General features: G+C 35.3%; 1 long non-coding RNA gene across 7 annotated transcripts in view; it reads right to left on the bottom strand.

The window, feature by feature from the left end:
* Window positions 1–508: 508 nt before the first annotated feature.
* The window catches only part of LOC111560488, a 515,327-nt gene continuing 488,039 nt past the window's right edge, over window positions 509–27,796 (bottom strand). For 4 of the 7 annotated variants that reach the window (XR_006597958.1, XR_006597957.1, XR_006597952.1 and 1 more), the window contains 3 exons: window positions 27,673–27,786; window positions 11,309–11,410; window positions 9,862–11,223 (listed from right to left, as the gene is read on the bottom strand). This is a non-coding gene — a long non-coding RNA (uncharacterized LOC111560488). Of the gene's footprint in view, window positions 4,267–9,861; window positions 11,224–11,308; window positions 11,411–27,672; window positions 27,787–27,796 lie in introns of those variants that run through there. The other 3 variants (XR_006597956.1, XR_006597955.1, XR_006597959.1) reach the window with 3 other exon arrangements.

Below are 27,796 nucleotides of genomic sequence, written 5' to 3'. Positions count from 1 at the left end.
TTGGTTTCTGTGTCTCCCTCTCTCTCTCTGCCCCTCCCCTGCTTGCACACTCTCTCTCTCTCTCTCAAAAATAAATAAACTTTTAAAAAATTGTGTTTTAAGAAAATTTTTTTCACATGATATGCTTCAAACTGTCTAATAAATAAATATAAATAAATAAAATATTCTGTTTCAGAAATGTATGTTGGTGAGTCAACAATAAGGCTTTCAGTGTCCTAAGAGCTGGAATATATTTTGTCCTATATTTTGCTTATGCAGGTCTCATTGTGGAGTTATATGTCACATTTCATTTAAAAACAGAGAGGGAGGCAAACCATAAGAGACTCTTAAATACAGAGTACAAACTGAGGATTGATGAGGGGCTGAGGGAGAGGGCAAAATGGGTGATGGGCACTGAGGAGGGCACTTGTTGGGATGAGCATTGAGCATTGTACGTAAGCAATGAATCATGGGAAACTACCCTCGAAGCCAAGAGCACACTGTATACACTGTATGTTAGCTAACTTGACAATAAATTATATTTCGAAGTAAAATAAAAAAATAAAATATTTTAATGTTAACATTTAAAAAGTAGTTTTCTTTGTATTATAAAAGTAATATTATTGCACAAAATTCAGGCATATTGGAAAGTCTAATAGGGAAAGAAAAAAAATTTATCTAGTAGTCAGTCCAGAAATAACCACTGTAAATACTTTTGTTACATATTTACCAAGGCTTTATCTATGCATAGAAATATATTTATATACAATCACAGTAAATGACCATATGTATTTATACTGTTTATAACTTTCAGCATACTGTGAAATCCCATGTTAGAAATGATAGATAAGGAATGGCAATTGAGCATTTAAAAATATTTAATGGCTACATAGCATTCTTTGTGAGGAAATGTCACAATTTATAAACAATTCTTTGATTCCATATTACATTCTCCTTTTATTGTTATATTGCTATTCTATACAATACTGTGATGCATAATACTTTATAGACTACTATGTTACTAAAGACTGAGAATAATCAAGAAACATTTTTGTGAAGAGTTCAGAAAAATTGAAGAACATGCTAAAATGATCTCAATTGTTGAAGCATCTTGGGGGATAACTATACACATGTGAAAGTGTGTGTGAGAGGGGAGGACTCAGAACTTACAGTGAGTGCATTAAGAATCTTTTCTTCCTGTAGTTTTACTTTTTTGTGTGTAGGGGGGAGGACAGGGGAGAAGTATTAAAAATGAACCTTACAGAGTTCTTCAGTGGAGAAAAAGAAGGTTCCAAAAATATTGTATACAACTTCAGAAGTTTGTTCATGAAGCAAAATATTGGTTTGGCCTTGTTGAAAGCATGAAGCTATGTAAACGGCATCCATGCTAAGCCCTTCAGCTTCATTAAGCACTAGTTGGTAGAGTTGGTTACTTCCCAAAGACAGCCTTCTTTGGTCACTATCCAGCATCCACTTCTTGAGCCCTTTCAAAGAGCAGAATCAGTGGGGATAATTATGCTGGTCAGAAGAGAAGACTTATTAATGTTGCCAAGTATATGGAATAATATTCTGTGGTGAGTGATTAAGGAAAATAAAACAGAAGAATCTTGAGACATTTCTCTTTGAGATCTTATACAGATTAGAGGCATCACCTCCTGTCCCTTTGATTCTCAAATGCCCTGATAAAGGAGCTATGGCAGTGTAGTTCTATATTCCACAGTATGCCATTTCCCTAAAATATTCACTGGTATATTTATGGCATGTTGTTTTCTTCATCATTAGCATATATTTCATATTGATGTGCTTCTCTAGAGATTTAATAATTTAAAAGAGCACCATATCCACATTTCTACTTAGCCATTCATAGTCATATTATCTGATTTCCCCATTTTACATTAACCCAAGAAACTTCTAATTAAACAAGAAGAAAAGTGAAAATATTTGTATCATATAGACAGTTTTTCTGATTTTTCTTAGAATCACAGTTAATAAACTTAAACCAATGTTATCCAGCCAAAGCCTACTTGTTTTATAATTCAATGTTTTCAATCAGTTAGTGTGCAGTTTTCCCCAAATTCACTTAGCATATAAATATTTTTCTAGTTACTTTTTTATTTATCATAACACTTTTTGAACTATAATCCCAATTTTTAAAAAAATCCCTCATATCTTTTTAGACAATTTCTAAGAATAAATTATGGACTGATACAAACCTAAATTTGTCAAAGTGGACAGGCAAAGAAAATAACTATCAAATATGGTAATAAGTATAATATTTTATGTTATAAAATAACATTAAAATTTTTTTATTGTTTATTATTTTTGAGAGACAGAGAGACAGAGATAAAGAGCAAGCAGGGAAGGGGCAGAGAGAGAGGGAGACACAGAATTGGAAGCAGGCTCCAGGCTCTGAGCACTCAGGACCGAGCCCAATGCAGGGCTCGAACTTGTAGCAAGATCATGACCTAAGGTGTAGTCAGCCACCCAATGAACTGAGCCATCCCGGTGCCCCTAAACCAACATTTTTAAAGACAAAGATAAGACAATTTGTGTCACAGAAAACGATGTTTGGTCACTTAAAATTAATTTTATTAATTTTTTTTTCATTTCTTAAAGTATTCTATTTTTTTTTAATATAATTTACTGTAAAGTTGGCTAACATACAGTGTATACAGTGTGCTGTTGGTTTTGGGTGTGACACAGTTTAACAATATGACTTTGAATAATCATTACATCAAAATATTTCTTATTGCTGTATTATAACTCTAGGATCTTCTCTGTGTCATCTTGTTTACATTTTCCCACTCCTCTACACCTATGTAAACATAAATGATTAAGTCTGCCCCTCAATATCTAGAATAAATAGCATAATTTGAATTGATAGAAATTCTCATGTTGCAGTTAGTGAGTTTATCTTTTATAAGGTATTTTCAGGTATTTATTGCTTCAAATTAAAAAAGGATTGTGAATTAAACATCTGTATTTCTGATACATATACTCTCATTTTGTTTAAACAGTTGCCTTTTGTTTAGGAATTTCTTAGAATAATGACTTGTTGGCAGAACTGTAGAAGATAGGAGCTGTGATGCACTACTGTTGGGAATAAAGGCTTGTGTGACCATTCTAGAGAGCACTCTTTGGGAACTTAATTGAATATGTATATACCACTTAACTCAGAAATTCTGCTCCTGGGTACAGACTCAAACAAATTCTCAAATAGGTACCTAAGTAGACACATGGTGGAATGTTCACTGCCACATCATATTTGATGTCAAGGATTTGGAGGCAACCAATCTTCTCCCCATCATCAGAAGGCTGTATAAGTAAGGTATCATGGATACAATGTGGAGAATTATGAAGAAGTTCATGTCAATGAACTAAATGTAATCATAAAAATAAAAAATATGGATGTATCATTTTTAAATGTAATGTCAATAAAAGAAAATGAAGAATGAGATAGAAAACATGACCTAATTTCTATAAATTAAAAATATATATATATACAAAATAAACATACCAAATTTTCAAGAACACAAATAAAAAATCCTATCTATTAAGTATATTAGAATAACTGACTCTAAGTGGAAAATTGTTATATGCATATTCTATTTAATCTCTACATGTATGTAAGTATATACACACAAATGCATATGTTTTTCAACCTCAGAAGGAAGAATAAAGTTAAAGATGAAAAGCTCTATACTTGAAATCCCAATTCAATAATAACAAAATGAACTAAATGAATCAATGATTAATAGAAATGATTAAAACTAAGAAAGGACGTAGTATAATTTAATCATTTTTGAGAACCATTCTATCTCAGCTGGGTTTTATGCAGTTGCTGACCCAAATCCCTCAAAATTCCAAACAAACCAATGAAAAGCAAAAGGTTAAAACCTTAAAAAACTTTCTTTAATACACATATGCCAATCTAAAGATAATCATATTTTGACATGTGTGGTTTCTAAAAGAAATTTTCCACACTATAGCTTTTTTCCCAATGTCTTTTTCTTTCTTCAGAGACATAGATGGTTAGAGCAAAATATGAAAAAATAAAATTTTCTGAGGGAGAGACACCAGTAGGTTCTCTATGAACCAGTAAATATGGATAAAAGGTGCTAGTGTTACCTCATCGCTCCCTCTGTTAGCCGTGAGTGATGTAGAGATGGATGCCAGAGAAAAGTCCAATAAATTTGGGAATGTGAATAACATAGCTCATTGTTTCTCTTAGCAGTGAAGACATCCTCTTTGAATTAGTGGAATAATCTGAAGCCAAGTTTCCCTCCACTGTAATAAGATATAATTATGTTGACATGGAATTAACTCTATTACAGGACATTTACTAATAGTAAAAAAAATTGGGTAGATTATGGGACTATTAACCCCCACTGACCTAAGTCCCAACCAAACTGCCCCTTAGGATCTGTAGTAGGCAATTATTCAATGGCCCCCTTCCAAAGATGTCCAAGTCCAAATCTCTCGAATTTGTGGTTATTATAGGCTACATGGGAAAGAGGAAATTAAATTGCAAATGAGATTAAGGTTGCTAACTAGCTGACCTTATGATAAGGAGTGATCCAGGATTATCAGAGTAGGCCCAATGTAATTACCCGGTTCCTTCAGATTGAAAGAAGGAGGAAGAAGAGAATCAGAGAAAGATATGTGACTGTGGAAGCCAGGTCAGAGAGATGCTATGTTGCTGGTTTTGAAGATAGAAAAGCATTAAGAATTAAGAAATATAGACAGCCTCTAGACACTAGAAAAGGCAAGTTAAATGGATTCTCCTTTAAAGACTCCCCATGGGAACACAACCCTACCAACAATTTTAGCCAGTGAGATCCATGAAGGACTTCTAACTACAGAACTAGAAGATAACAAATTGCATTCAATATTGAGGCAGTATGCTCCAATTAAAAGTCAGAGATAATCACAATAGATAAAATAAGCATACCCAACTATATTTCACCTACAAGGAAGTATTTTAAATATAAACACACAGATAGATAAAAGTAAAAGAATGGGAAAACATATTCCATTTAAGCAATAAGCATATGAAAGCCAGAGATGGTATATGAATCACATAAAAAAGACTTGATTATGAGGAGTATTACCAAAGATAATGAGACATTTCACAATGCTAAAGGGAAAACTTTATAAGTAAGACATAAAGATCATAAATAAGTACACATCTGATTATAGAGCATTGAAATGCTTGAAACAATATTTGAAGAATTAAAAGAGAAAACAGGTAATTCCATAATCATGAGGGTAGATATTGATACTTTTCACTCACCAATTTATAAAGCTAGAACCAGAGTAATAAGACAGAAGAATTGAATATCATTTTCTACTAACCGTGAGATATTTATAAAACATACTCCTAGCAACTGCAAAATAGATATCCATTCAAATGCACATAGTACATTTAACACGATATACCATACACAGGGCAATTAAAAAAAAAAACAGTCTTGATAAATTTAGAAGGATTACATTCATACAGAACATGTTCAATAACTACAAAAATTAGAAATTAAAATTGATTTAGAAGTTAATAACAATAAGATATTTAGAACTACACAGATTTGCAAATTAAAAATAAAAACACACATACCTAAATAATGCACGTGTAGGAGGAGGAAGTTAGAAAATATTGTTAGTGAATGAAAATTACAGCACAACACATCACCATTTGTGAGAGGCTGCTAAGCTGCATGCAGAGGAAAACCTATAGCTTTAAGTGTTTTTATAGAAAATAGTAGAAATCTAAAACCAATGATCATGAGTCCTTCACAAGAAGCTAGAAAAGAAAAAGAACAAATGAAAGGCAAGAAGAAAGAACATTAAGTCAAGAGCCCAAATCAACAAAATAAAAACACAGACAGATAATAGAGAAAATAAACCAAAATTGAATTCGTTGGAAAGATCAACAAACTCAGTAAATCTCCCCCTAGGACAGATCAAGATAAAGAAGGGAGGGCATAAATCACATTACCACAAATCAAAGAGTTTATCACTATAGATCCTACAGAGAGAAAAGGAAGTAAGAGAATGTTATTAACAACCTTATGCCAACAAATTCAACAGCATACAATACATGGAATTCCTGAAGTGACATGCAATGCTAAAGCACACTCGAGAAGAAGAAATATATGTTCAGTGACATTCTCCTGCAGTGAGCGAGAATGCAAAGGGCTGATCCTGTGAAGGGTTTGTATGAAGCTGTCAAGGGTTCAGAAGGTAAGTACCAGGAGCTGTGAAGTCCTGGTTGGGGTGTTGGCAACATCCAGACTGGATTGCTGGATACAGTGTGGGAAAGTCTGTTCTGCAGAGACAGGTTCCAAGGCATCCTCTCTGAGCTGCCCTCTCGGGGGAAAGTATCTTGACAGGTCCTTAGGTGATTCACTAAGGTGTGTTGGGTGTCCAGCACCCAAAAATGTAGAAGACAGTGTTTCACCTGTTAGGGAATTGTCTATTTTCCAAGGAGAAAGTAGCAAAAAGTAGGACCATAGAATATTGTATACTGTAGCAGTGCTGGGACAATTGATGCTCAATGAATCCCACATAAAACAGTGTCATCTCTCTTAGTTCTACATTTTAATATATAAGAAACACTAAGAGTTCAATACCAGACCTCTTCCCATATAGCAAAATGACTTAAATTGCAAGAGAAATGACTGTTTCTAGAGTTTATATCATGTACCCAAGTATTGTGCCAGGAACATCATTTATTGTCTATTCCTTATAAAAAGCCAGTAAGGGGTATATTTCATTATTTTCAATTTCTAAAGAGGAAAAAAAGGCTCAAAGAATTATAAACTTGCAAAGTCCAATGTAGCTGGTGTTGGGGTCAGTTGAGAGGGCTGTCTGATCCAGAGCTCACACCCTGCAGTGTGTGAAATGTATCCAAACTTTAGAGGAAACACAGGTTTCTTCACAAAGGTGAGCATTTCTGGCATCTGGTTAAGCCCAGAAACAATTACTAACCTGGACTTTCTTATGATGAAGTCATGTGATCCAAGCAACCATTCTTTTTAATAGCTTATTATGTACAAATTCTGTACTTAGTAAATATTTTTCTCTTTAAGAAATAAAGAAAAAGAAGAAATATATAACCTTAAGAACTGTATATTATATATATTAAGAATCTTCCCGCAAATAAAGCTCTGGGCTAAAATGACTTTACTGGTAAACTCTACCAAATATTTAAGGAAGACATGAAGGTATTGCACACTTTCTTCTATAAAACAGGAGAAGTAGGGGGGCTTGACTGACACAGTTGGTGGAGTGTGTGACTCTTCATCTTGGGGTTGTGAGTTTGAGCTCCACACTGGGTATAGAGATTACTTTAAAATCTTTAAAAAAGAAAGAAAACAAGAGAAGTAAAAATCCTCTCAACTCATTCTATGAGGCCATTATTCTGATACCTTAACCATACCGAGGTATTAATAAGAAAATAAAATTACAGACCAATATATTTCATAAACATAGAAACGAAAATCCTTCAAAAACATTAGCAGATTAAATTCAGTATACAAAAACAGTAATTCATAATGACAAACAAGAATTATTCCAGGAATGCAAGATTAGTTTGTCATTTAAAACTAATTGATACATTGGGGTGCCTGAGTGGCTCAGTCAGTTAAGTATCTGACTTCAGCTCAGGTCGCGATCCCACCATCCGTTGAGTTCAAGACCCTAACTGGGCTCTGTGCTGACAGCTCAGAGCTTGGAGCCAGCTTCAAATTCTGTGTCTCCCTCTCTCTCTGCCCCTCCCCTCTCAAAAGTAAATAACCATTAAAAAAGTTTTTTAAACTCACTGATATAATTCACTGAATTAACAGAATAAAGGAAGAAAAACTGTATGACCATCTAAATAGATGTAGAAAAAGCATCTGACAAAACCCAACATCCATTTATAATAAATGTCTCAACAAACCAGGAATAGAAGTGAACTTTTTCAACCTAAAAAGTGGACCTGTATGAAAAAAAGTATGACGAATAGCATACATAAATGTGAAATGATGTACCCTTCCTTCCTAAGGTTGGGAAGAAGGCAAGGGTGTCTACACACTCGCTTCTTTGCTATTATACATCATTCTAGTGGTTTCTAGACATTATAATAAGACAAGAAAAAACATAACTGACATACTGATCAGGAAAGAAGTGGTAAAACTGAACTTAGTGAGGTCATGAGAAATAAATTTAAATTTCAAAAGGGCAATTTAATTTTTTATATACTAGCAGTAAATATTTAGAAATTAAACGTCCCATGTGTAATAGAGCCAAAACCAAAATACTTAAAAATATATTGGGCAAGTGTCTAAAATACATGCAAAACTTTCACACTGAAAATATTGCTGGGAAAAACTAAAGATGCAAACACATAGAGAAATATACAATGTTATATACTGGAGAATAATATTAAGTTTTTATTTGAATTCCAGGGGTTTTTTAGTTAAATTCCAGTTAGGTAACATATAGTGTAATATTTAGTTTCAGGTGTGCAATAGATGTGATTCAACACTTCCGTACAACACCCAGTGCTCATCACAACAAATACCTTCCTTAGTCCCCATCACCTTAGTCCCCATCACCATCCTCCTGTCCACCTCCCCTCTGGTAACTATCAGTTTGTTCTCTGTAGGTAAGAATCTGTTTCTTCATTTACCTCTCTTTCTATCACTTTCTTTTTTGAGGGGGAAACAATATTTTTAGAATTTCACTTTTTCCAAATGTATTTTAATTTTTTTTTAACGTTTATTTATTTTTGAGACAGAGAGAGACAGAGCATGAATGGGGGAGGGGCACAGAGAGGGAGACACAGAATCTGAAACAGGCTCCAGGCTCCCAGCTGTCAGCCCAGAGCCCAACGCAGGGCTCGAACTCACGGACCGCAAGATCATGACCTGAGCCGAAGTCGGCCGCTCAACTGAGCCACCCAGGCGCCCCTCCAAATGTATTTTAAAATTAAATTAATTCCATAAAAATTCTAGCATTTTATATAAATTGACAAATGGACCTAAAGTTTATATGGAAATGGCTTAAATGCAAATGGCTTAAAATAGACAAAGCAATTTTAAAACACAGTAGAATTCTTACACTACTTGAATTGACATCTCCTATGAAACTTCAGCAATGTATACAGTGATATAGGTGAAATGATAGATCAGTGGAATAGAATAGAGTATAAATAGAGAATAGAGTATAAAAAAATATACTGACACATATGGTCAATTGATTTTTCACACAGGGGCCCAGGCACTTCAATGGCAAAAGGAGCCTTCAAAAAATCGCAGGAATACCTGGATACCCATAGACTTTTAATTGTACCGCACACAAACACAATACTTGAAATGGGTCAAAAATTTCAGTGTAAACCCTAAAAAATATTAAAGTCTGAAAAAAAGGTAAAATTGAACCTTATCAAAATGTCAAGGTTTTTTTTCTTACAGCCACCAATAAGGAAACAATAAAGTGTTTCCTAGAAGGAGAGAAAATATTTGTAAATTATATCTGACAAAAGATTTGTATCCAAAACATATAAGCAAAACTTGTAATGCAACATTAAGACAAATCATCTTATCAAAAAATAGGTAAAATATCTCAAAGACATCCCACAAAGAGAAGGTGTAAGAATAGACAGTAAAGATGTTTTAAAAATGTTCAACATCATTGGACAATCCCCATGATATGGCTAAATTTAGAAAGACTGACAAAACAAGTGTTTGTGAAGATGTGGAGTAACTGGAAATCTTTTATACTCTGGCTGGATATCAAGTTATCAGTTCCTTAGAAAAGTTAAACATATGACTGTTTGACCCATCCATTCCACTTCTAGGTATTCATCCGAGAAAAATGAAAACATGTTATCTATGAAGGTTTGCAGAAACATACACAGTATCTTTATTTATTATAGGCTAACCTTGGAAACAACCCAAATGTCTATCAATAGATGAATGTATAAACACAATTTGGCATACCCATATAAGGGAATCCTGTTCAGCAATAAAAAGGAATGAAGTAAATCCAATAACATAGATAACATAGATAAATCTTAAAATAAATGTGCTGAGTAAGAGAAGCCAGACACAAAACAGCACATTCTGTATGATTTCACTTTTAAAAAATGAAAATTTATATCAACAAAAGGCAGATCAGCTCTATTGAGTCAGGATGAAAGGAGGAAAGGATCGCAAATGGAGTGAATAGAATATTTTCAGGGAGATGGAAATATTCTGTATTATGATTTTAGTGTTGGTCTCACGGGTGTATATGACTCAAAATTATGACTTATAGATTTTAAATAGATGCAGTTTATTACTCCTCAATAAAGTTGATAAGAGGAAAAAACAATAAAAATATTAACAGTTGAAGCAAATATAATCCAAGAAACTGAAGACAAATCTGTAAGAATATATTAATTGAAACAATGGAAATGGTCTCACTTCCCAGGATACTGTTTAATCAGAGAAAGGCCGCCGATCCCCCTGGAAAGGGGTACATAACAAGTTAGATGAAAACTGAGCCGTAGGTGTGCTGCAATCCACAGCACCCTCCACCTTTTTCCAGTATGAATCTTTTTACCATTCCTATAATAGTCATCCAAGAACTCAGCATTCTCCTCAAGGAACTTGCTCCCTATTCAGCAAATGAGTTCGTTTCTTAACTCACTCAGAAAATTAAGACCATCAAGTATGAGCCTCCTTTAAAATTCTTCATATGGAATTAAAAGGTCTCCATTATCTGGTATGGCTTACCTCTCCAGCATTATTTCTTTTGAGTCTCACTCTAGCCTCCTATTACTGTTCTCTCAACAACAATATCTCCATGCCTCGGTCACCCTCTTCTCTTGCCTTCTTCTCGTTATCTCTGGTGAATAACTGCACATATTTCAAAACTCCCATTTCAGAGGTTTTTCTATGCAGTCTTTCTAATTTCTGAGCTGGAATTCATCACTCTCTATAAGGTGATCCCATTGCAATATAGACAGATTCTATCATTGAATCTATATTCAATTATATTACTCTCTTTTTATTTTTCCTGATATATCATGAGAGCACAGGACAGATTATTTCATGCTTATCCTGTAACTTGAACAGTGCCTGGTATATTTTAAGAGTTCAATATATATTTGTAAAAGAAATTAATGACTTTAGTAACTTCAGTCTCACACAACCATTTGAGCTCTTCTCAGTCACCAGGGAATCCAGGGACCTGAACCCAAGCCAGATTCCAGAAGACCTAGGTATACAATGAGATGGGATTAGTCCATGGGCCATTGAGTGTGCTGGGGAGTGTCATCAAATAAGCATGATTGCCTACTGACCTGTGAGCTGGACCCAGGCACTGAGAGGCTCCTCATGCCATCCCCTGTCCTTGGACTGTGAATTCCACTTGCCTTTCTTAGAGGCTGCTTGAAAGACATAGCCTGGAGATAGTGATGTGATATTGAGAACACATGCATAGTAAAGTGATTGAATCCAGTTAAGGCTTCTTTATAAATTTTTAAGATTTGGCAAGCAGGTGCAGGTATCTATTCCTCTTACTACTACCCAAGACAAGTCTCATCTGTAAGTTTCCTTTGTTTATCCAAACTTCCACTTAAAATTCTTGAGTGGCCTGCCTCTTCCTTTGGTCTCTCCCTGCCCATATGGGGGCCAGTTACACTTGGGAAGTTCTAGAGGAGATTACAAACCAACAGAGAATCTATGAAAGCATGCAGGAACAGACATGCCATTATGAACCAGGCAGAGCATCCATATGTAACATAACTAGTAGAACAGAGACATCAGAACAACAGCAGTGATTTCAGAAGGGCAACTTATGAGCTAGACCTAAGCTGGTAGGCTATGCCCCACGTGCCTTTGACAGAACAAAGTGGCCTTGAAAACAGGTGGTATTGAAGTAGTTATATATTCTTTAAAAGCTTGGGTGGCAATCTTATGGGACAGCGATTACACATGAAAGACTTATAAAACTGAATTACCCAAGGTTCCACAAGTGAAAAGAGGCAGAGCCAGAACTTGAAGCAATGCTTGTGATATCAAGTTTATGATTTTCCTCCTACTAATTAATAATGCCTTGCTTCAAGGAAAGAGACTTGTGTACACCTTGCACTGAAAACAAAAGGAGAAACAAAGCAATAGATGCAGATCCAGGAGAGCATGATTTTATATAACTAAAGGGATAAGAACATTTCAATTACGATTGAACAAGTGTCAAGTGCTATAAAGAAGACTAAGAATATGTCACTGAGTTACAATTTCAACAGTGACAAATGATAGGACATCTATTTTTTACATCCATCTGTAAGCATGATACTTCCCCAGGTGCACATATACATAACTCAAGTCAAAAATGTACTTTTATCCCTAATTGATACGTAAAACTAAAGGACCCTTGCAGACAAGCATCCTTCTTTATCAAGATCGCATTAACATTCTTTACATTCCCCGTACACCTACACCGGGACTCACATTTCCACCCCCAGAGGGTTTTCCTCTCAGGAACACTGCTTCCAGTGGCTTTATAGGTTATTATTGTGGTGATGCCTTTGGTTAAAGTATGTTGTCCTCATGAGATCCCTAGCTACAGAATTTGGGCCTTTTCCAGGCAAATAAATTTTGCCTGTGAGAATTGCAAACCACCTCATATAATTTACTTCTCTTCTCTTGCTGGAAGAAAAATACTGAGTTATCAGGACTCTCTTCTGATTCTTCTTGGATTCTTGAAATCTTGTTATGTCTAGGATACTACCTATACCACACTGAAGGTATTATAAGGCTATGGGATATCTTCAAAGAGTGGCATATTCTTTGCTTTAGGTGACTATTTCCTGTTGACTGGGGGAAGGGGACACATGAAAATATTAACATATTTCATATTTATATCAGATGGCTATGTCAGATTCTTTTAGATGTTATGGAATGAAGACTCTCAAATGGAGAGTTAGAGTGCCATCTTTTACTCTGTGTTGGATAAAAATACCAGATATGACCCAGTATCGGGAATTCTGGTGGTACCTTGGCAACTCTAGAAGCAATCTTGCCAGTACTTTCAACCACTACACTGATCCAACTACTTCCTAATTAAAAGTCATTTTTCATGATTAAATCATATTAAACTGTTGATATTTTACTGTATTAAACCCATAAAAGCAGATATTTCATATATTTTGGCAGAATACCACTGCTACTGCTAGCAGCTTTCTGCTTTCTCCTCTTTGCTTCATGCTTTCTCCTTGTTTATTATTTTGATTGTCTTCCAACTTCTCATTTGTTGTAACTTCTGCTTATTGATTTCTCTGTGTCTTGTAGCTCATGGGACAGAAAATCATTTGTCTCTGTTTATTAATGACATATCTTGCAATAAATGATTTTTGGCATACTTGATCATACTTTTAAAAAATTTTTTTTTAATGGTTATTTATTTCTGAGACAGAGAGAGAGAGCATGAGTGGGGGAGGGGCAGAGAGAGAGGGAGACAGAATCCGAAGCAGGCTCCAGACTCTGAGCTGTCAGCACAGAGGCCGATGCGGGGCTCGAACTCACAAACCCTGAGATCATGACCTGAGCTGAAGTCAGCCGCTAAACTGACTGAACCACCCAGGCACCCCTAATTGATCATACTTGAGGTAGAGCACACTCTTTGGGTAGAGTTCTCATAGCAGGCCATTCCATATTCCCTATCCAGCCTATAGGTGCATTGCCTCTCGGACTGGTGCCATTCCTGTTTACTAGTACAACATCTGATTGCCTATGAAGCATAAGCAGGTATGAAGGGGAGCATTGAAAGTAGCAGGCATTAGAGATGGTTACTCTTTTTTTTTTAAGCTCTTTTTATAGTTGGAGAAAAATATATCCTCATTTCTCAAGGTCTCAAACCACATTTCTCCAGAGGTAGTCATATTACTTTGATTCCTTTTTCCCCCTTCTCTATGAATCAATGGGGCACGTATTCAAATGACCCCATTAAAAACACATGAAATAAAGGACCCTTGACAATCTGCTAGGCCATAGATTCAATTATGATTTATCTCTTCACAAACGTCGTGTATTTTAAAGATGACTTACACATTTCCCTTTCATTTTCTTCTTCCCAAAATGGGGTTTCCCTACATTGAAGTTTTATCCCAATCAGTCCTCAGATATTTAAGATCAATAATATATATTTAAATAATCTTTGAAAACTTTATTCAGACTGAAGCAGTTTAGAATGGCCATCAGCTTTTCTTTGTTTTAACACAAACGATAGGTCAAGCAGTCTCCAACTGAACCATGTCTAAATAAGTCTGGCTCTCTCCCCTCATTGTTACTGCTTGGCAGGTTGAAGGCCCCAAGGTCAGGTCATGGCCCCATCTTTCCAGAGTATGATGGAGCCTGAAGTCCGGCTTTTCCTTCACTCCCTTCCAGACTGTTTAGTTGCTTTTTCTTCCTCAATGTGGCCAGATGGACTTTTTTATATCCTGTCCTCAGCACTGTTTGGATTCGGGTTTTCAAGATGAATCCAAGTTTAACCTCTCAATGTTACAGAATATTTCCAAGGAAAAATTTTTCCAACCACTTTTGTGCATTTAAAATGTCTAAATAATTGTATTTAAAAAAATAATTGCTTCATCCAAACTTCCTCCTAGCTTCATATCTGTATCTAGTGGACATGAACATAGCACACACAGAGGCAGAATTCTCCATGGATTCAACTCATGCTTAGTTAAAATGAAAGAAAAGTCAATTAGAAGAATATATTTTATGTAAGAAACACATGGAGGCATTTGGGGGAAAACTGAACAAAGAATTATTTTCTCATGATTTACTTTTATCAATTATGGTACAAAATCTTGGTACTATTTTTTTTTTTCAATTCTAAGCAAAGTGAGTAGATTTCATCCTTTTTCTGCTTCATACCTAGAGATAGGGCATCTGATCTATGTGACATGCTACATCTATAAAGTAGTTCACTAGGATTATCCTACAGATTTAACAGACTGCAAATTATTTGCAATTTCAAATGTTAACTGCAAGTTGACCCTGTTTTGTTCCACTGTTTGCATGCCTAACGGTTAGAATTGAGACTCTTTTTATAGGTGAAGAACATTAAAATCTTAAGTGACTATTAAGGGTATTAGGGTAAGGAGAGGGGGACACCGAGTCTGCAATACAGAATTTGTGGTTCCCTGTCTAATGTTTTTTTTCATGGAACTTCATCAACATGGACCTTGGATGGGACCCTATGGATTGCCTTTATTTAGAGTATACGAGAAGTGAAAATTTACTTCTTTCTTGCCCAAACAACTAGATTTGAACAAATCTCAAACTACCTCTAAGAGGGAAGCATTGTGTTTTTTTAGCATCCTGAAGGTATCTGTTAAATTTTGAGTGCCTTTATCCTACTCTTTTGAAATCTGAGCTGAAGGAAAGCATCAGCTTTGTTTATCTTGGTTACTTATGTTTATTATTTAAACTTAGCATGTTGATAGTTCCAGGGAGATTTGGATTTTAGATATTATTTCCAATGGTGGATTGAAAGACATTATTCCTTAATAAAATAATTTAATAAATCAGAAACTAGGTAGTAGAAGTGTCTGAAGACAGAGGTTCCTGCCAAAACACTAAGCCTGTTAGGATATATGCTCTCCAGAATGGCAGAACCCCTTCATTTTTGGATTGACACACATTCATTAAAAATAAATTAATGTTCCCATCTGGTCTGACTCATTTGATGAGAACAAGAAGTTCCTCTAAAAGTACAAATAGGCATGGGGTTGGATTTGTACAATCTTCCTAGGTCTAAAGACCACAGATATAATTCTGATGTGTAACTAAAATATTCTGAGCAGAACATCAGCACTCCCACTTATGTGTGAAGATATTTATTGCCCTGGATTATGCCAAAGATCAATTGAATTTTTTTTTCTTTAACAGCTTTCTCTTAATCAATTTTCAAAACTAACTCTGTTCCAAGATCAAGTGTTATATTATTAAGGGATGGATAAAGGTGTTCTGTGTTCATTCTGACTCATTTTTACAAAAGTAGTGGTGGAATTCATAAATAACTTAATTAAAATGTAAATTCCTTCAGCAGGGTTCTTGAAACAAGTAGCTCTGAACTTCCTCCATTCTCTAAGCCCTCTGTGGGTTGCATGTTACAATCTACAGTCAGAAAAGGGAGAAGGTAATGAAGAAAGAAAGAAAGAAAAAGAAAAAGAAATATATACATACATATATATATCTCCAAAGTTCCCAATAACCATAGTATACTTGAAATACTGTAAATCAAGTTTATTTATTATTCTCTTTTAGGCGAGGAAAAGATTATCTTGATTTTTATGTCAGGCAATCAAAATTCTCTTTCACTTCTCAAGTTCTTAAATTACTTTCTATTCCCATTTTAATCTCTTTGGCCTTCATAAAATACAGTTGTCTTGGCAGAATTAATATAAAGTTATGTTTGGTTTTTTTAAGCACTTAATTCAGGAGTCACATTTTCAAAAACATATATAATATAATGCATTAACTTGACACTCTATGCATAAATTGAACCTTACACATGAAAGTATCTTGATTATTCTTATGAACAATCTCAAATTGGCATGTAAAGTGAGATTTCCATTGAGTCAATGTTTTTAATTCTCTCTGTCAGCATATTTCAAGGGAAAAAGTTCATGAATGATAAGCCAAAGAGATTTGCCAATTCTGACAATGTATTTTTCTTCTTTCATAGAAGAACTAGGAAAAGAATTGTATACTTGTGTGACTTATTTTTTTGAAACCTGATAATATCTTTTTCTGAGAAAGACCACATGTAGCAACCACAAAGACATGTGTGAAAGGAAGTGAGTGTGTGTTATCAAGAAAAAAAATGTAGACAATATAGACAAATTACCTTTCAAATGTAATTTTATCCAAGTACATAAAAGAAATTTTTTACCCTGTTATGAATTTGAAAAATAGATTTAAAGTTGGTTTCAATTAGTACGAATTCTTGGGGGGTGGGATAGTAAGTTCAAGATTTCTAATAATCTCTCATTCTGAGGATCAAGAATTTTATCATAAGAAATCAGAGCCAAGTTATAATCTATAAAGAAAATAGTCTTATTTAGTTTTGGCTCCAGGTTTTCTTCACTAAAGAGAGCCAACATTTCCTTCCAAGGGACTTCTAGGATACAACAGGCCTAATGTTTTATAACGTGGCTACATGTCTATATGTACAGTTTAAAATCCATGAAAATGTTGCTTTTAAGTCAGGGTCCCTGAAATGGACTTAAGGAAAAGAATGTGATTACAGATGTTTGGCTGGCTGCTTAGTCGGGGTCTTCTAGGGGTAATACTTTAATTGAATAACACCAACTAAGGTCTAGTCTTCCACTTAAGACATTTAGAAACTCAATTTGGTAAGTACATTCTGAGATAATCAGTCTCTCTTGGACTGGTTCATGTGAATCCAATTCATAAGAGACTTAGGAGTTATATTTAGTCTCCTTCTCTGTGCTCTAGGCACTCTGGACTTTGTCCTGCCAAATATAATCCCACCTCACAGCTTTTTAACTATATCTTCCCTATGTCTGAAATTCTCAATCTTCATATCTCTGTTTCGTTTGGTCTCAATTGAAACATTACTGCCACAGATGGCAAAGAAATGCCATCTGACTACCCTATCCAGCATAACCTCTCCCTGGATTCTTTGTTCTTCTAACTTACTTTACTTTTCTACATAGCACTTAGTCGTACGAGAAATATTATTACTTATTTAGATTTTCTACCAAATTAACCTCCCTTCCCATTAGGATATACATCTCATAAGGACACTTTTGTCTTTTTCCCCTGCCTGCCCCAACACTAAGAAAAACAGAAAGCTGAGGCTCCATATATTTACAGGCAGGAAGAGAAACTAGGCATAACCTTTGATTTTTCCCTGTTTCTGTCCATAAAAACAATGCAGTAACTAAGATAGCAAAACATAAGCTCACACACAGCATATGTAAGTTAAAAAGTGACCTTACCACAAATTTCAAAATATGAGTAGTCATATGCAGGCACAAATCCTACGTGATATGAGCAGCTATTGAAAGAAACCAAGGGAAGGCAAAGGGACTTCTGCAGTCCTCAAAGCTGGAGAACCTAGAAACTGCCAACAGATACCTGTTCATTATTTATTGACTCTGTGTGCAAAGTCCAGTAAGCCAATAGAACCCCAAACTGGGAGGGGATACTGGAGGCTCCGATGTAAGGGTACAAGGAGACCTCTGGAAAGCTAGATTGTTCTAAGCTAAAAGAACACTAGAAAATAATCAAAGAATTTATGCTGGCTAAATTTATGTGTTAATCTGACTAGGCCATGAAGTGTTCAAATATTTGGTCAGATATTATTCTGAGTGTTTCTGTGACGGTGTTTTCGGATGCAATTAACATTTAAATCAGTAGACTGAATAAACCACACTGCCCTCCCTAAGGTGAGTGGGCCTCATCCAAATATTTGAGGGCCTGAAAAAGAGAATATTCCTCCTGCCTGACTGCCTTCAAACAGTGGGTCTGAAGGGAAACAGTGGGTCTTCCTGGATCTCCAGTTTACCAGCTGCAGACGGGGAACTACACCATCAGTTCTCCTGGGTTTCCAGTTTGCACTTCATCCTGAAGTTCTTGGGACTTGTCAGCCTCCATAATAATGTAAACCAATTCCTTACAATATCTCTCTTTAGCTAGATGATAGATAGATGATAGATAACACAAATCTCCTATTAGTTCTGTTTTTCTAGAGAATTCTGACAAATATAATCCTCTTCAGAACAGAGTCTAACTGAAGAATAAAATTTAAATTGAGACCGAAGACATTCTAGAGACAAGAGAAAAAGAAGCTCCACATGGAATTGCTATAAGAGGGGAAATTATAAAGATAAGTTCAAAGACACAAATGTAACAACTGAAAACCAACCCTAGAACCCTATAGCTACAAAAGATATTTTGGTCTGTTATCTTTTTTTTTTTAGTGTTTATTTACTTATTTATTTTTGCATTAGGCAATGGTATCTTTTTTTTAAAATATAATTTATTGTCAAGTTGGCTCACATACAATGCATACGGTGTACTCTTGGTGTGGGGGGTAGATTCCCATGATTCATCACTTACATACAATACCCAGTGCTCATCCCAACAAGTGCCCTCCTCAATGCCCATCAACTATGTTCCCCTCTCCCTTGCCCCTCCCCCCATCAGCCCTCAGTTTGTTCTCTGTATTTAAGAGGCTCTTATAGTTTGCCTCCCTCCCTGTCTGTTTGTAACTATTTTTTCCCTTTCCCTTTCCCCATGGTCCTCTGTTAAGTTTCTCAAGTTCTACATATGAGTGAAAATATATGATATCTGTCTTTCTCTGACTTATTTCACTTAGCATAATATCCTCTAGTTCCATCCATGTTGCTGCAAATGTCAGGATTTCATTCTTTCTCATTGCCAAGTAGTATTCCATTATATATAAACCACATCTTCTTTACCCATTCATCGGTTGATGGACATTTAGGCTCTTTCCATAATTTGGCTAGTGTTGAAAGCGCTGCTATGAACATGGAAAACCAGAAGGACTCCACCAAAAAGCTGCTAGAACTGATACATGAATTCAGCAAAGTGGCAGGGTACAAAACCAATGTACAGAAATTGGCTGCATTTCTATACACCAATAATGAAGAAACAGAAAGAGAAATCAAGAAATCAATCCCATTTACAATTGCACCAAAAACCATAAAATACCTAGGAATAAATTTAATCAAAGATGTAAAAGATCTGTATGCTGAAAACTATAGAAAACTTATGAAGGAAATTGAAAAACACACAAAGAAATGGAAAAACATTCCATGCTCATGGATTGGAAGAACAAATATTGCTAAAATGTCAATACTACACAAAGCAATCTACACATTCAATGCAAATCAATCAAAATTGCACCAGCATTCTTCTCAAAGCTAGAACAAACAATCCTAAAATTTGTATGGAACCACAAAAGACCCTGAATAGCCAAAGTAATGTTGAAAAAGAAAACCAAAGCAGGAGGCATCACAATTCCAGACTTTAGTCTCTACTACAAAGCTGTAACCCTCAAGACAGTATGGTATTGGCACAAAAATACTTAGACCAATGGAATAGAATAGAGAACCCAGAATTGGACCAACAACTGTATGGCCAACTAGTCTTTGACAAAGCAGGAAAGAGTATCCAATGGAAAAATGACAGTCTCTTTAGCAAATGGTGCTGGGAGAACTGGACAGCAACATGCAGAAGAATTAAACTAGACCACTTTCTTACACCATACACAAAAATAGCTCAAAATGGATGAAAGAACTAAATGTGAGGCAGGAAACCATCAAAATCCTAGAAGAGAAAGCCGGCAACAACCTCTTTGACTTCAGCTGCAGTAATTTCTTGCTCAACACATCTCCAAAGGCAAGGGAATTAAAAGCAAAAATGAGGTCTTGGGACCTCATCAAGATAAAAAGCTTCTGCACTGCAAAGGAAACAATCCACAAAACTAAAAGGCAACCGACGGAATGGGAAAAGATATTTGCATATGACATATCAGATAAAGGGTTAGTATCCAAAATCTATAAAGAACGTATCAAACTCAACACCCAAAAACCAAATAATCCAGTGAAGAAATGGGCAGAAAGCATGGATAGACACTTTTCCAAAGAAGACATCCAGATGGCCAACAGACACATGAAACAATGCTCAAGGTCACTCATCATCAGGGAAATACAAATCAAAACCACACTGAGATACCACCTCACACCGGTCAGAGTGGCTAAAATTAACAACTCAGTAAACAACAGATGCTGGCATGGATGTGGAGAAACGAGAACCCCCTTGCACTGTTGGTGGGAATGCAAACTAGTGCAGCTGCTCTGGAAAACAGTGTGGAGATTCCTCAAAAAATTAAAAATAGAACTACCCTAAAACCCAGCAATAGCACTACTAGGAATTTATCTAAAGGATACAGGAGTGCTGATTCATAAGAGCACATGTACCCCAATGTTTATAATGTGTATTTATTTTTGAGAGAGAGAGAGAGAGAGAGAGAGAGAGAGAGAGAGAGAAACAGAGTGCAAGCAGGGGGAGGGGCTGAGAGAGAGAGGGAGAGACAGAATCTGAAGCAGGCTCCAGGCTCTGAGCTATCAGCACAGAGCCAAACACGGGGCTCAAACTCATGAACAGTGAGATCATGACCTGAGCTAAAGTCGGACACTTAACCAACTGAGCCATCCAGCCCCCCCCCCCCCATTATCTTTTTTTAAGATCACAGGAAAACACATGTTAAATATAAGCAACACAAGATGGTAACAAATCATATATGAAGCTATTATAATGAAAAGTGCTATTATAATTTTAAAAAACTGTCTCTACAGAAAACAAAGATAGAAAGATATGCCCACAAAAGGGAAAAAAGCCTATAATCTTGTATTTTAAGAAAAAATAAGAGATAATTAAGAAAGGCTAAAATAAATTAAGACAGTTATATAAGAGATAAAGTAAAAGCATAAATCAGAAGCAGAAAAATTTAGGAATGAGACAACTATACTAAAAGTGGATTTGAAAAAGGAGCTCACAAACCTTAGGAGACAATTTTTTTAAAAAAGAAAAATATTCTGTCAGAAATGAAAACCAAATTAGAGGAAATGTAAGAGTAAAAACATACCATGAATAATATTATAGGAGAAGGATGAATATTCTTTAAAACAAGCAAACAAAGGGGCGCCTGCGTGGCTCAGATGGTTAAGCATCTGGCTTCAGCGCAGGTCATGATCTCCGGGTCCGTGAGTTTGAGCCCTGCATCGGGATCTGTGCTGACAGCTCAGAGTCTGGAGCCTGCCTCAGATTCTGTGTCTCCCTCTCTCTCTGCCCTTCCCCCTCCACTTTGTGCTCTGTCTGTCTCTCTCAAAAATAAACATTAAAAATTTTTTTTGAAAAAACATATTCTCACAAAATAGCAATTCCCAAAGAGAAAATGTAATGTTAAGAACAAATACAAAATTTCATATTAAAAAAAAAATGAATGACCTGAAATGCACGAATTCCTTGCTATGTCAATTACAAAAGGAAACTCAAGAAGAAATAGATGTCCATGGCTCTCCACCTATTAAAGACATTGAACTTGTGGTTAAAAATCTTCTCACAAGAAAACTCAATGAATTGTAACAAACATTTAAGGAATAAATATTACCAATTCCATAGGAAATCTTTCAAAAATTTCAAAAGGAGAGAATACTTCTTAACTTATTCACTGAGGTCAAGATTACCCTAAAGCCAAAACCATACAAAGACATTACAAGAAAAGAAAACTACAGCTCAACATTCCTCATGAACAAAGACACAAAAATTCTAAACAAAATGTTAGCCAAACTGAATCCAACAGTACATGAAAAGGACAGGGGTTTATTCCAGGCATGCAAAGTGTTTTAACACTTAAAAATCAATCAGTATAACTCACCATATTCATAAATTAAGAAAGAAAACCATATAAAAATTTCAGTAGATGCAGAAGAAGCATTTGACAAACCTAATATACATTCTTGATAAAATTCTCAGCAAACTATGGGTAAAAGGGAGTGTCCTCAACCTGATAAACCTGATAAAGGGCATATAAAAAACCCAGTGGCACTTAATGATGAGAAAATAAATACTGTTTCCTCCTAAGATCAATAAGGCAAGTGTGCCTGCTGTGACCATTTATATATTATATATATATATATATATATATATATATATATATATATATATGTTAAAGAAGTTAAAAAAAAAAGAGAGAGAAGTAAGAGGTGTTTCTGTTAGAAAAAGAGGTAAATTGCTTATATTCACAGAAAATAGGCTTATCTATGTAAGACAAGTGATGCAATCTACTAAAAAAAGCTACTAGAACTACTTAGAAAGTTTATCTGGATTGTAAAGTATATACATTATGTATATGTACATACATATACACATACACACACACACACACAAATATCAAGTGTATTTCTATATAACAACTAACAACTGGGAAATGAAATAAATAAAACAGTGTCATTTTCAGTTGCCTCAAAATATGAAGTACTTAGGGATAAATCTGGCAAAAGTACAGGACATTTGCATTGAAAACTATAAAACACTGAAAAAAAATAAAGAGCTAAATACATGGAGACATTCTCATATTTATAAGTTGGAAAGCTCAAATATTGTTAAAAATGTCAATTTTTCTTAAATTGGTCTATAGATTCAACACAATTGTGATAAAATTTAAATAGATTTTCTTATAGACATTGAAACTGTGTCTAAAAATCATTTGGAAATGCAAAGGGCCTAGAGTAGCTAAACTAACTTTGAAAAAGAACAAAACTGGAAGGCTAATGTATCGGCATAAATAGATTAACAGAATAAAGGACATAGAAATATATCGTGAGATAATGGACAACTGACTTTTGACAATGGTGCAAAGGCAATTCATTGAAAAAATTATAGCATTTTCAACAAATGATGCTGGAAAAACTGGAAATCCATGCAGAATAATGAACTTTGACACATACTTTGTACCATGTACAGAAACTTAATCAAAATAATCATAGATCTAAATATAAAACTAAAAACACTGAGATACCTGACACTCAGCCGAGCATCTGACTTTGGCTTCTGTCAGGATCTCATGGTTTGTGGGTTCAAGCCCCACATTGGGCTTTGCACTGACAGTGCGGAGCTTGCTTCAGATTCTCTCTCCCTCACTCTCTGCTCCTCCCCTGCTCATGCTCGCTCTCTCTCTCTCTTTCTCTCTCTCTCTTTCTCAAAAATAAATAAGCATTAAAAAATATTTAAAAAAAAACTAAAAATATAAAAGTTCTAGAAAAAAACAGAAGATAAAATCTTCATGATCCTGGGTTAGGAAAAATGTCTTAATTATAATAAAAATGCAATCCATAAAATACTTTGATAAGTTAACTTCATCAACATAATAAAAAATGTTCCTATTTAAATTGCACTGTCATGTTACAAAAATGAAAATATGAACCATAGAATACAAGAACAATTTTGTGAATCATGTATCTGCTAAAGGATATGTATCCAGAATATTTGGCAACTCTCAAACTGTAATGGGAAAAAACCAAACAATCCAATCAAAAATGGATAAATATTTGAATAGATACTTCAACAAATAAGATACACAGATGGCAAATAAGTTCATGAAAAGATATTCAGCAACAGCCAAAAACCAGAAACAACCCCAATGCCTACTGAGAGATAAATGGATAAACATACTGGGGCATCGCCATACAATGGATAATATATAACAATAAATAGCAATAAACTATTGGTGCATGCAACCATGAAGATAAATCTCAAAATAATTATGCTGGAAAAAAAGGATGCTGCCATGGTTGTCTAGATATGGGAATAAGGAAGGATTGGCAGGAGGGATAACAGACACAACCTTTTGGGATTAATGGATGTATTCACTATTCACTACACTCTTACTAACTCTTCTTTTACCTTTTTGTATAGTTGCAGAGATTGAAATGTTGTTTGATTCTATATTATTTAATAGTTACTATATTCAACAATGGGCTTATATAATTCCTGAACGTTTAGCAATCTACTTTTGACACTAGTTTGAGCAAGCTCTAGCATACCACTGTAACTGACCCTCCAAAAAGAGGTAGATCCAGATGGTCTCACAGTAGAATTCTAACAAAACATCAAAGGTCCAATATTGCATAAAATTTTCCAAAGTATGAAAACAAAGGAAAACTTTCAAATTCTTTTTAGAGCAAGTGAAACATTGATATATAATTCTGATAGAGACAGTATAAAAATTAAATTAAAAACAAATGCCACTTATGAATATCAATGAAAAAGTACTAAATGAAATAATTATGAACAGAATCCAATAGCATATTAACAAAATAATAAATCAGACATTTCAAGGATGTACAACTGGTTCAATATTAGGAAATTCATTAATACATAATAATAATAAATCTACAAAGACAAATTATATATATATCCCCATGGATGCTGAAAAAAACTTGGCCCAAATTCAACACCCATTCCTAATAAAAACACTCCAGTAAATAAAAATTGTTAAATGTCCTGGAAAGATAGATAAAGCACAACCATCAAAAAATGAGAGATGAATGGGGAGAGTACCTAGAAAACAGAATAAACTTGCATGTCTTTAGGATCTAAGACTTCAGTGTAAAAGAAGAGAAATATACATATAACATCAAAAACATAAAAGTTCTAATCCTCATTTTGAATTGGAAATATCAGTATAAATTTGATATGTTTTCCCTTAAAAAATACCTACTTATTATTTCTGAACACTGAACATATCTAGACTAATCTTAAAGCAATAAGCAACCCAAGAACCTATATTTGGGGATCTCAAAATCATCCTCTAATAAAGATAAAATGTTCTTTTCAGAAATGGTGGATTCTAGACTTAATGGAGGAAATACAGAAGGTTAAACATGGAATATCTCATCAGAGTAGAAAATAAGGACTCAGATACCACGATGATAAGACCCAAAGTAACTGAAGTTGGGACAATTAGATCACTAATAAGGATAAATGAAACACAGTGAACATATCAACTATATTTATTTCCATGAGTTCACAGGGATGTCCCCCCAAAAGACATTTTGATGGGTAGTAGCAAGTGAAAATTATTTTGAAAATGACAGAAAGCATGATTTGAAAAGTTGATCAAGGGGAAAGAAAACATCAGACATAGTTATGCATTTATTGTATCTTTTATTTATCATCTGTATCTCAGAGTAACCAAATAGTGATGAAGGGATGCTTCTATTTTATAGAAGTTTTCCAGTTACTCACTAGAAAAAGGAATGATAAAATTAGAATATGTTGATGACACTGTATTGTATAATTAAAATTTGCTGAGAGTAAAGAGTAAGAACTTCAATGTTCTCACACACAACACAAAAAAGGCAAATATGTGAAGTGATGGATGTCAATTAATTCAATAATGGGAATTCTTTCATAATGTATACATATATTAAATCATTATGTTGTACACTTTTAATATCTTACAATTTTATTTTTTCAATGATATCTCAATAAAGAAAGAAAAAATATCAATTTTCTTTTATAAATTTTTTTTTCAACGTTTATTTATTTTGGGACAGAGAGAGACAGAGCATGAACGGGGGAGGGGCAGAGAGAGAGGGAGACACAGAATCGGAAACAGGCTCCAGGCTCCGAGCCATCAGCCCAGAGCCTGACGCGGGGCTCGAACTCACGGACCGCGAGATCGTGACCTGGCTGAAGTCGGACGCTTAACCGACTGCGCCACCCAGGCGCCCCTGAAAAAATATCAATTTTCAAACCTTTGCAAACCCTAATGAATTAATGAAATGCATAATCGTCAATGACTCCTGATATCACAGACAGAAATCCAGACATCATACATCTGATGAATATACACATACCTATAAAGTAGCCTTGCAAAAGTTTAACAAAAACAAAACTGAATTTGGGTCTGATCAGGCCTTTTTATATCAGTCTGAGTCTAAACAAGATACAGAAACCATATAGTAATTTGGACAGGAAAAGTGTTTTTTTTTTAATGTTTATTTATTTTGAGAGGGAGAGAACATGCACACAAGTGGGGGAGGGGCAGAGAGAGATGGAGAGAGAACATTAAGCACCCTCCATGCTATCAGCGATGAGCTGGATGGGGGACCTGAGCCAAAATCAACTTAACTGACTGAACCATCCAGGTACCTCAGGAAAAGTTTAATATAAAGAAACATTAACTACTTCAGGATTGGTACAATAAGGGATTCCATAGTGTGGAGTAAAGAGAATTCTAAATAATATAGGAGTGGCAGTAGGGAGCTGCCACTGGCCCAAGGGCTGAAACAAAACACTCAAGAATCTTGAAATCAGGGAAAGACTACCAACCAGTAATGAGATCTAAATCTCATGGAAGAGGGTGTGGTCAAGAAACACTGAATAGCAGATTCACTGAAGTGCCACATGGAGGGATTTGCTGAGAATCCCAGAAGAAATTGCCCAAGAGGAGACTCACACTGGAGGAGCTCACTGGAAAAACATTCTTCGAGGTAGTTGAGAAATTCCTCCCACAAGAAGGTGCTTATCCTGGAACTTCCTGCAAAAGTACCCAAAGGGGTGCCAGGGAAGTTATCCACAGAAGGTGCCTTGTGATGCTGGCCACCTCGCGCTACACAAGAGCCAAAAGAGCATACCAGAGCCAGGAGGCAGAATTCCTTTCCTCCTCTAGAATCCCTACTGATAGAGCTGAATATCATGCCCACTTGTAAGAGAAAATATTTTCCAATATCATAAGCAAGGTAATGACAGGTGGATTTGGAACTGAGGAGCAATATAGATTGATAACTGGAAAACTTTTTTTATTAGTTTTTTTTTTTTTTTTTTTTTTTGAGAGAGAGAGAAAGAAAGTGAGCAGGGGAGGGGCAGAGAGAGAGGGAGAGAGAAAGAATCCCAAGCAGGCTCCATACCCAGGCTGGAGCCAGACACAGGGCTCAATCTCACAATCCTGAGATCATGACCTGAGCTGAAACCAAGCATTGGACACTTAACTGATTGAGCCACTAGGTTCCCCCAAAGGGGTGTTTTAGTTAACTTAGCGATAGCAAAATACTGCAGATAAGGTAGCTTAAACAACAGGTAACTATTTTCTCACAGTTCTGGGGGCTGGAAGTTCAAGATCAAGGTGCCATCAGGGTTAGTGTCTAGTGAAGCTCTTCCTGGCTTGCAGACAGCTGACTTCTCCCTGTGTCCTTATGTGACTTTTCTTCTGTGTGTAG

Source organism: Felis catus, chromosome B2 (genome assembly GCF_018350175.1).
Source record: "Felis catus isolate Fca126 chromosome B2, F.catus_Fca126_mat1.0, whole genome shotgun sequence".
NCBI classification, from domain to species: Eukaryota; Metazoa; Chordata; class Mammalia; order Carnivora; family Felidae; genus Felis; species Felis catus.
Note: the sequence above shows the minus strand (reverse complement) of the source record. Positions and strands in the feature narration are given on the sequence as shown.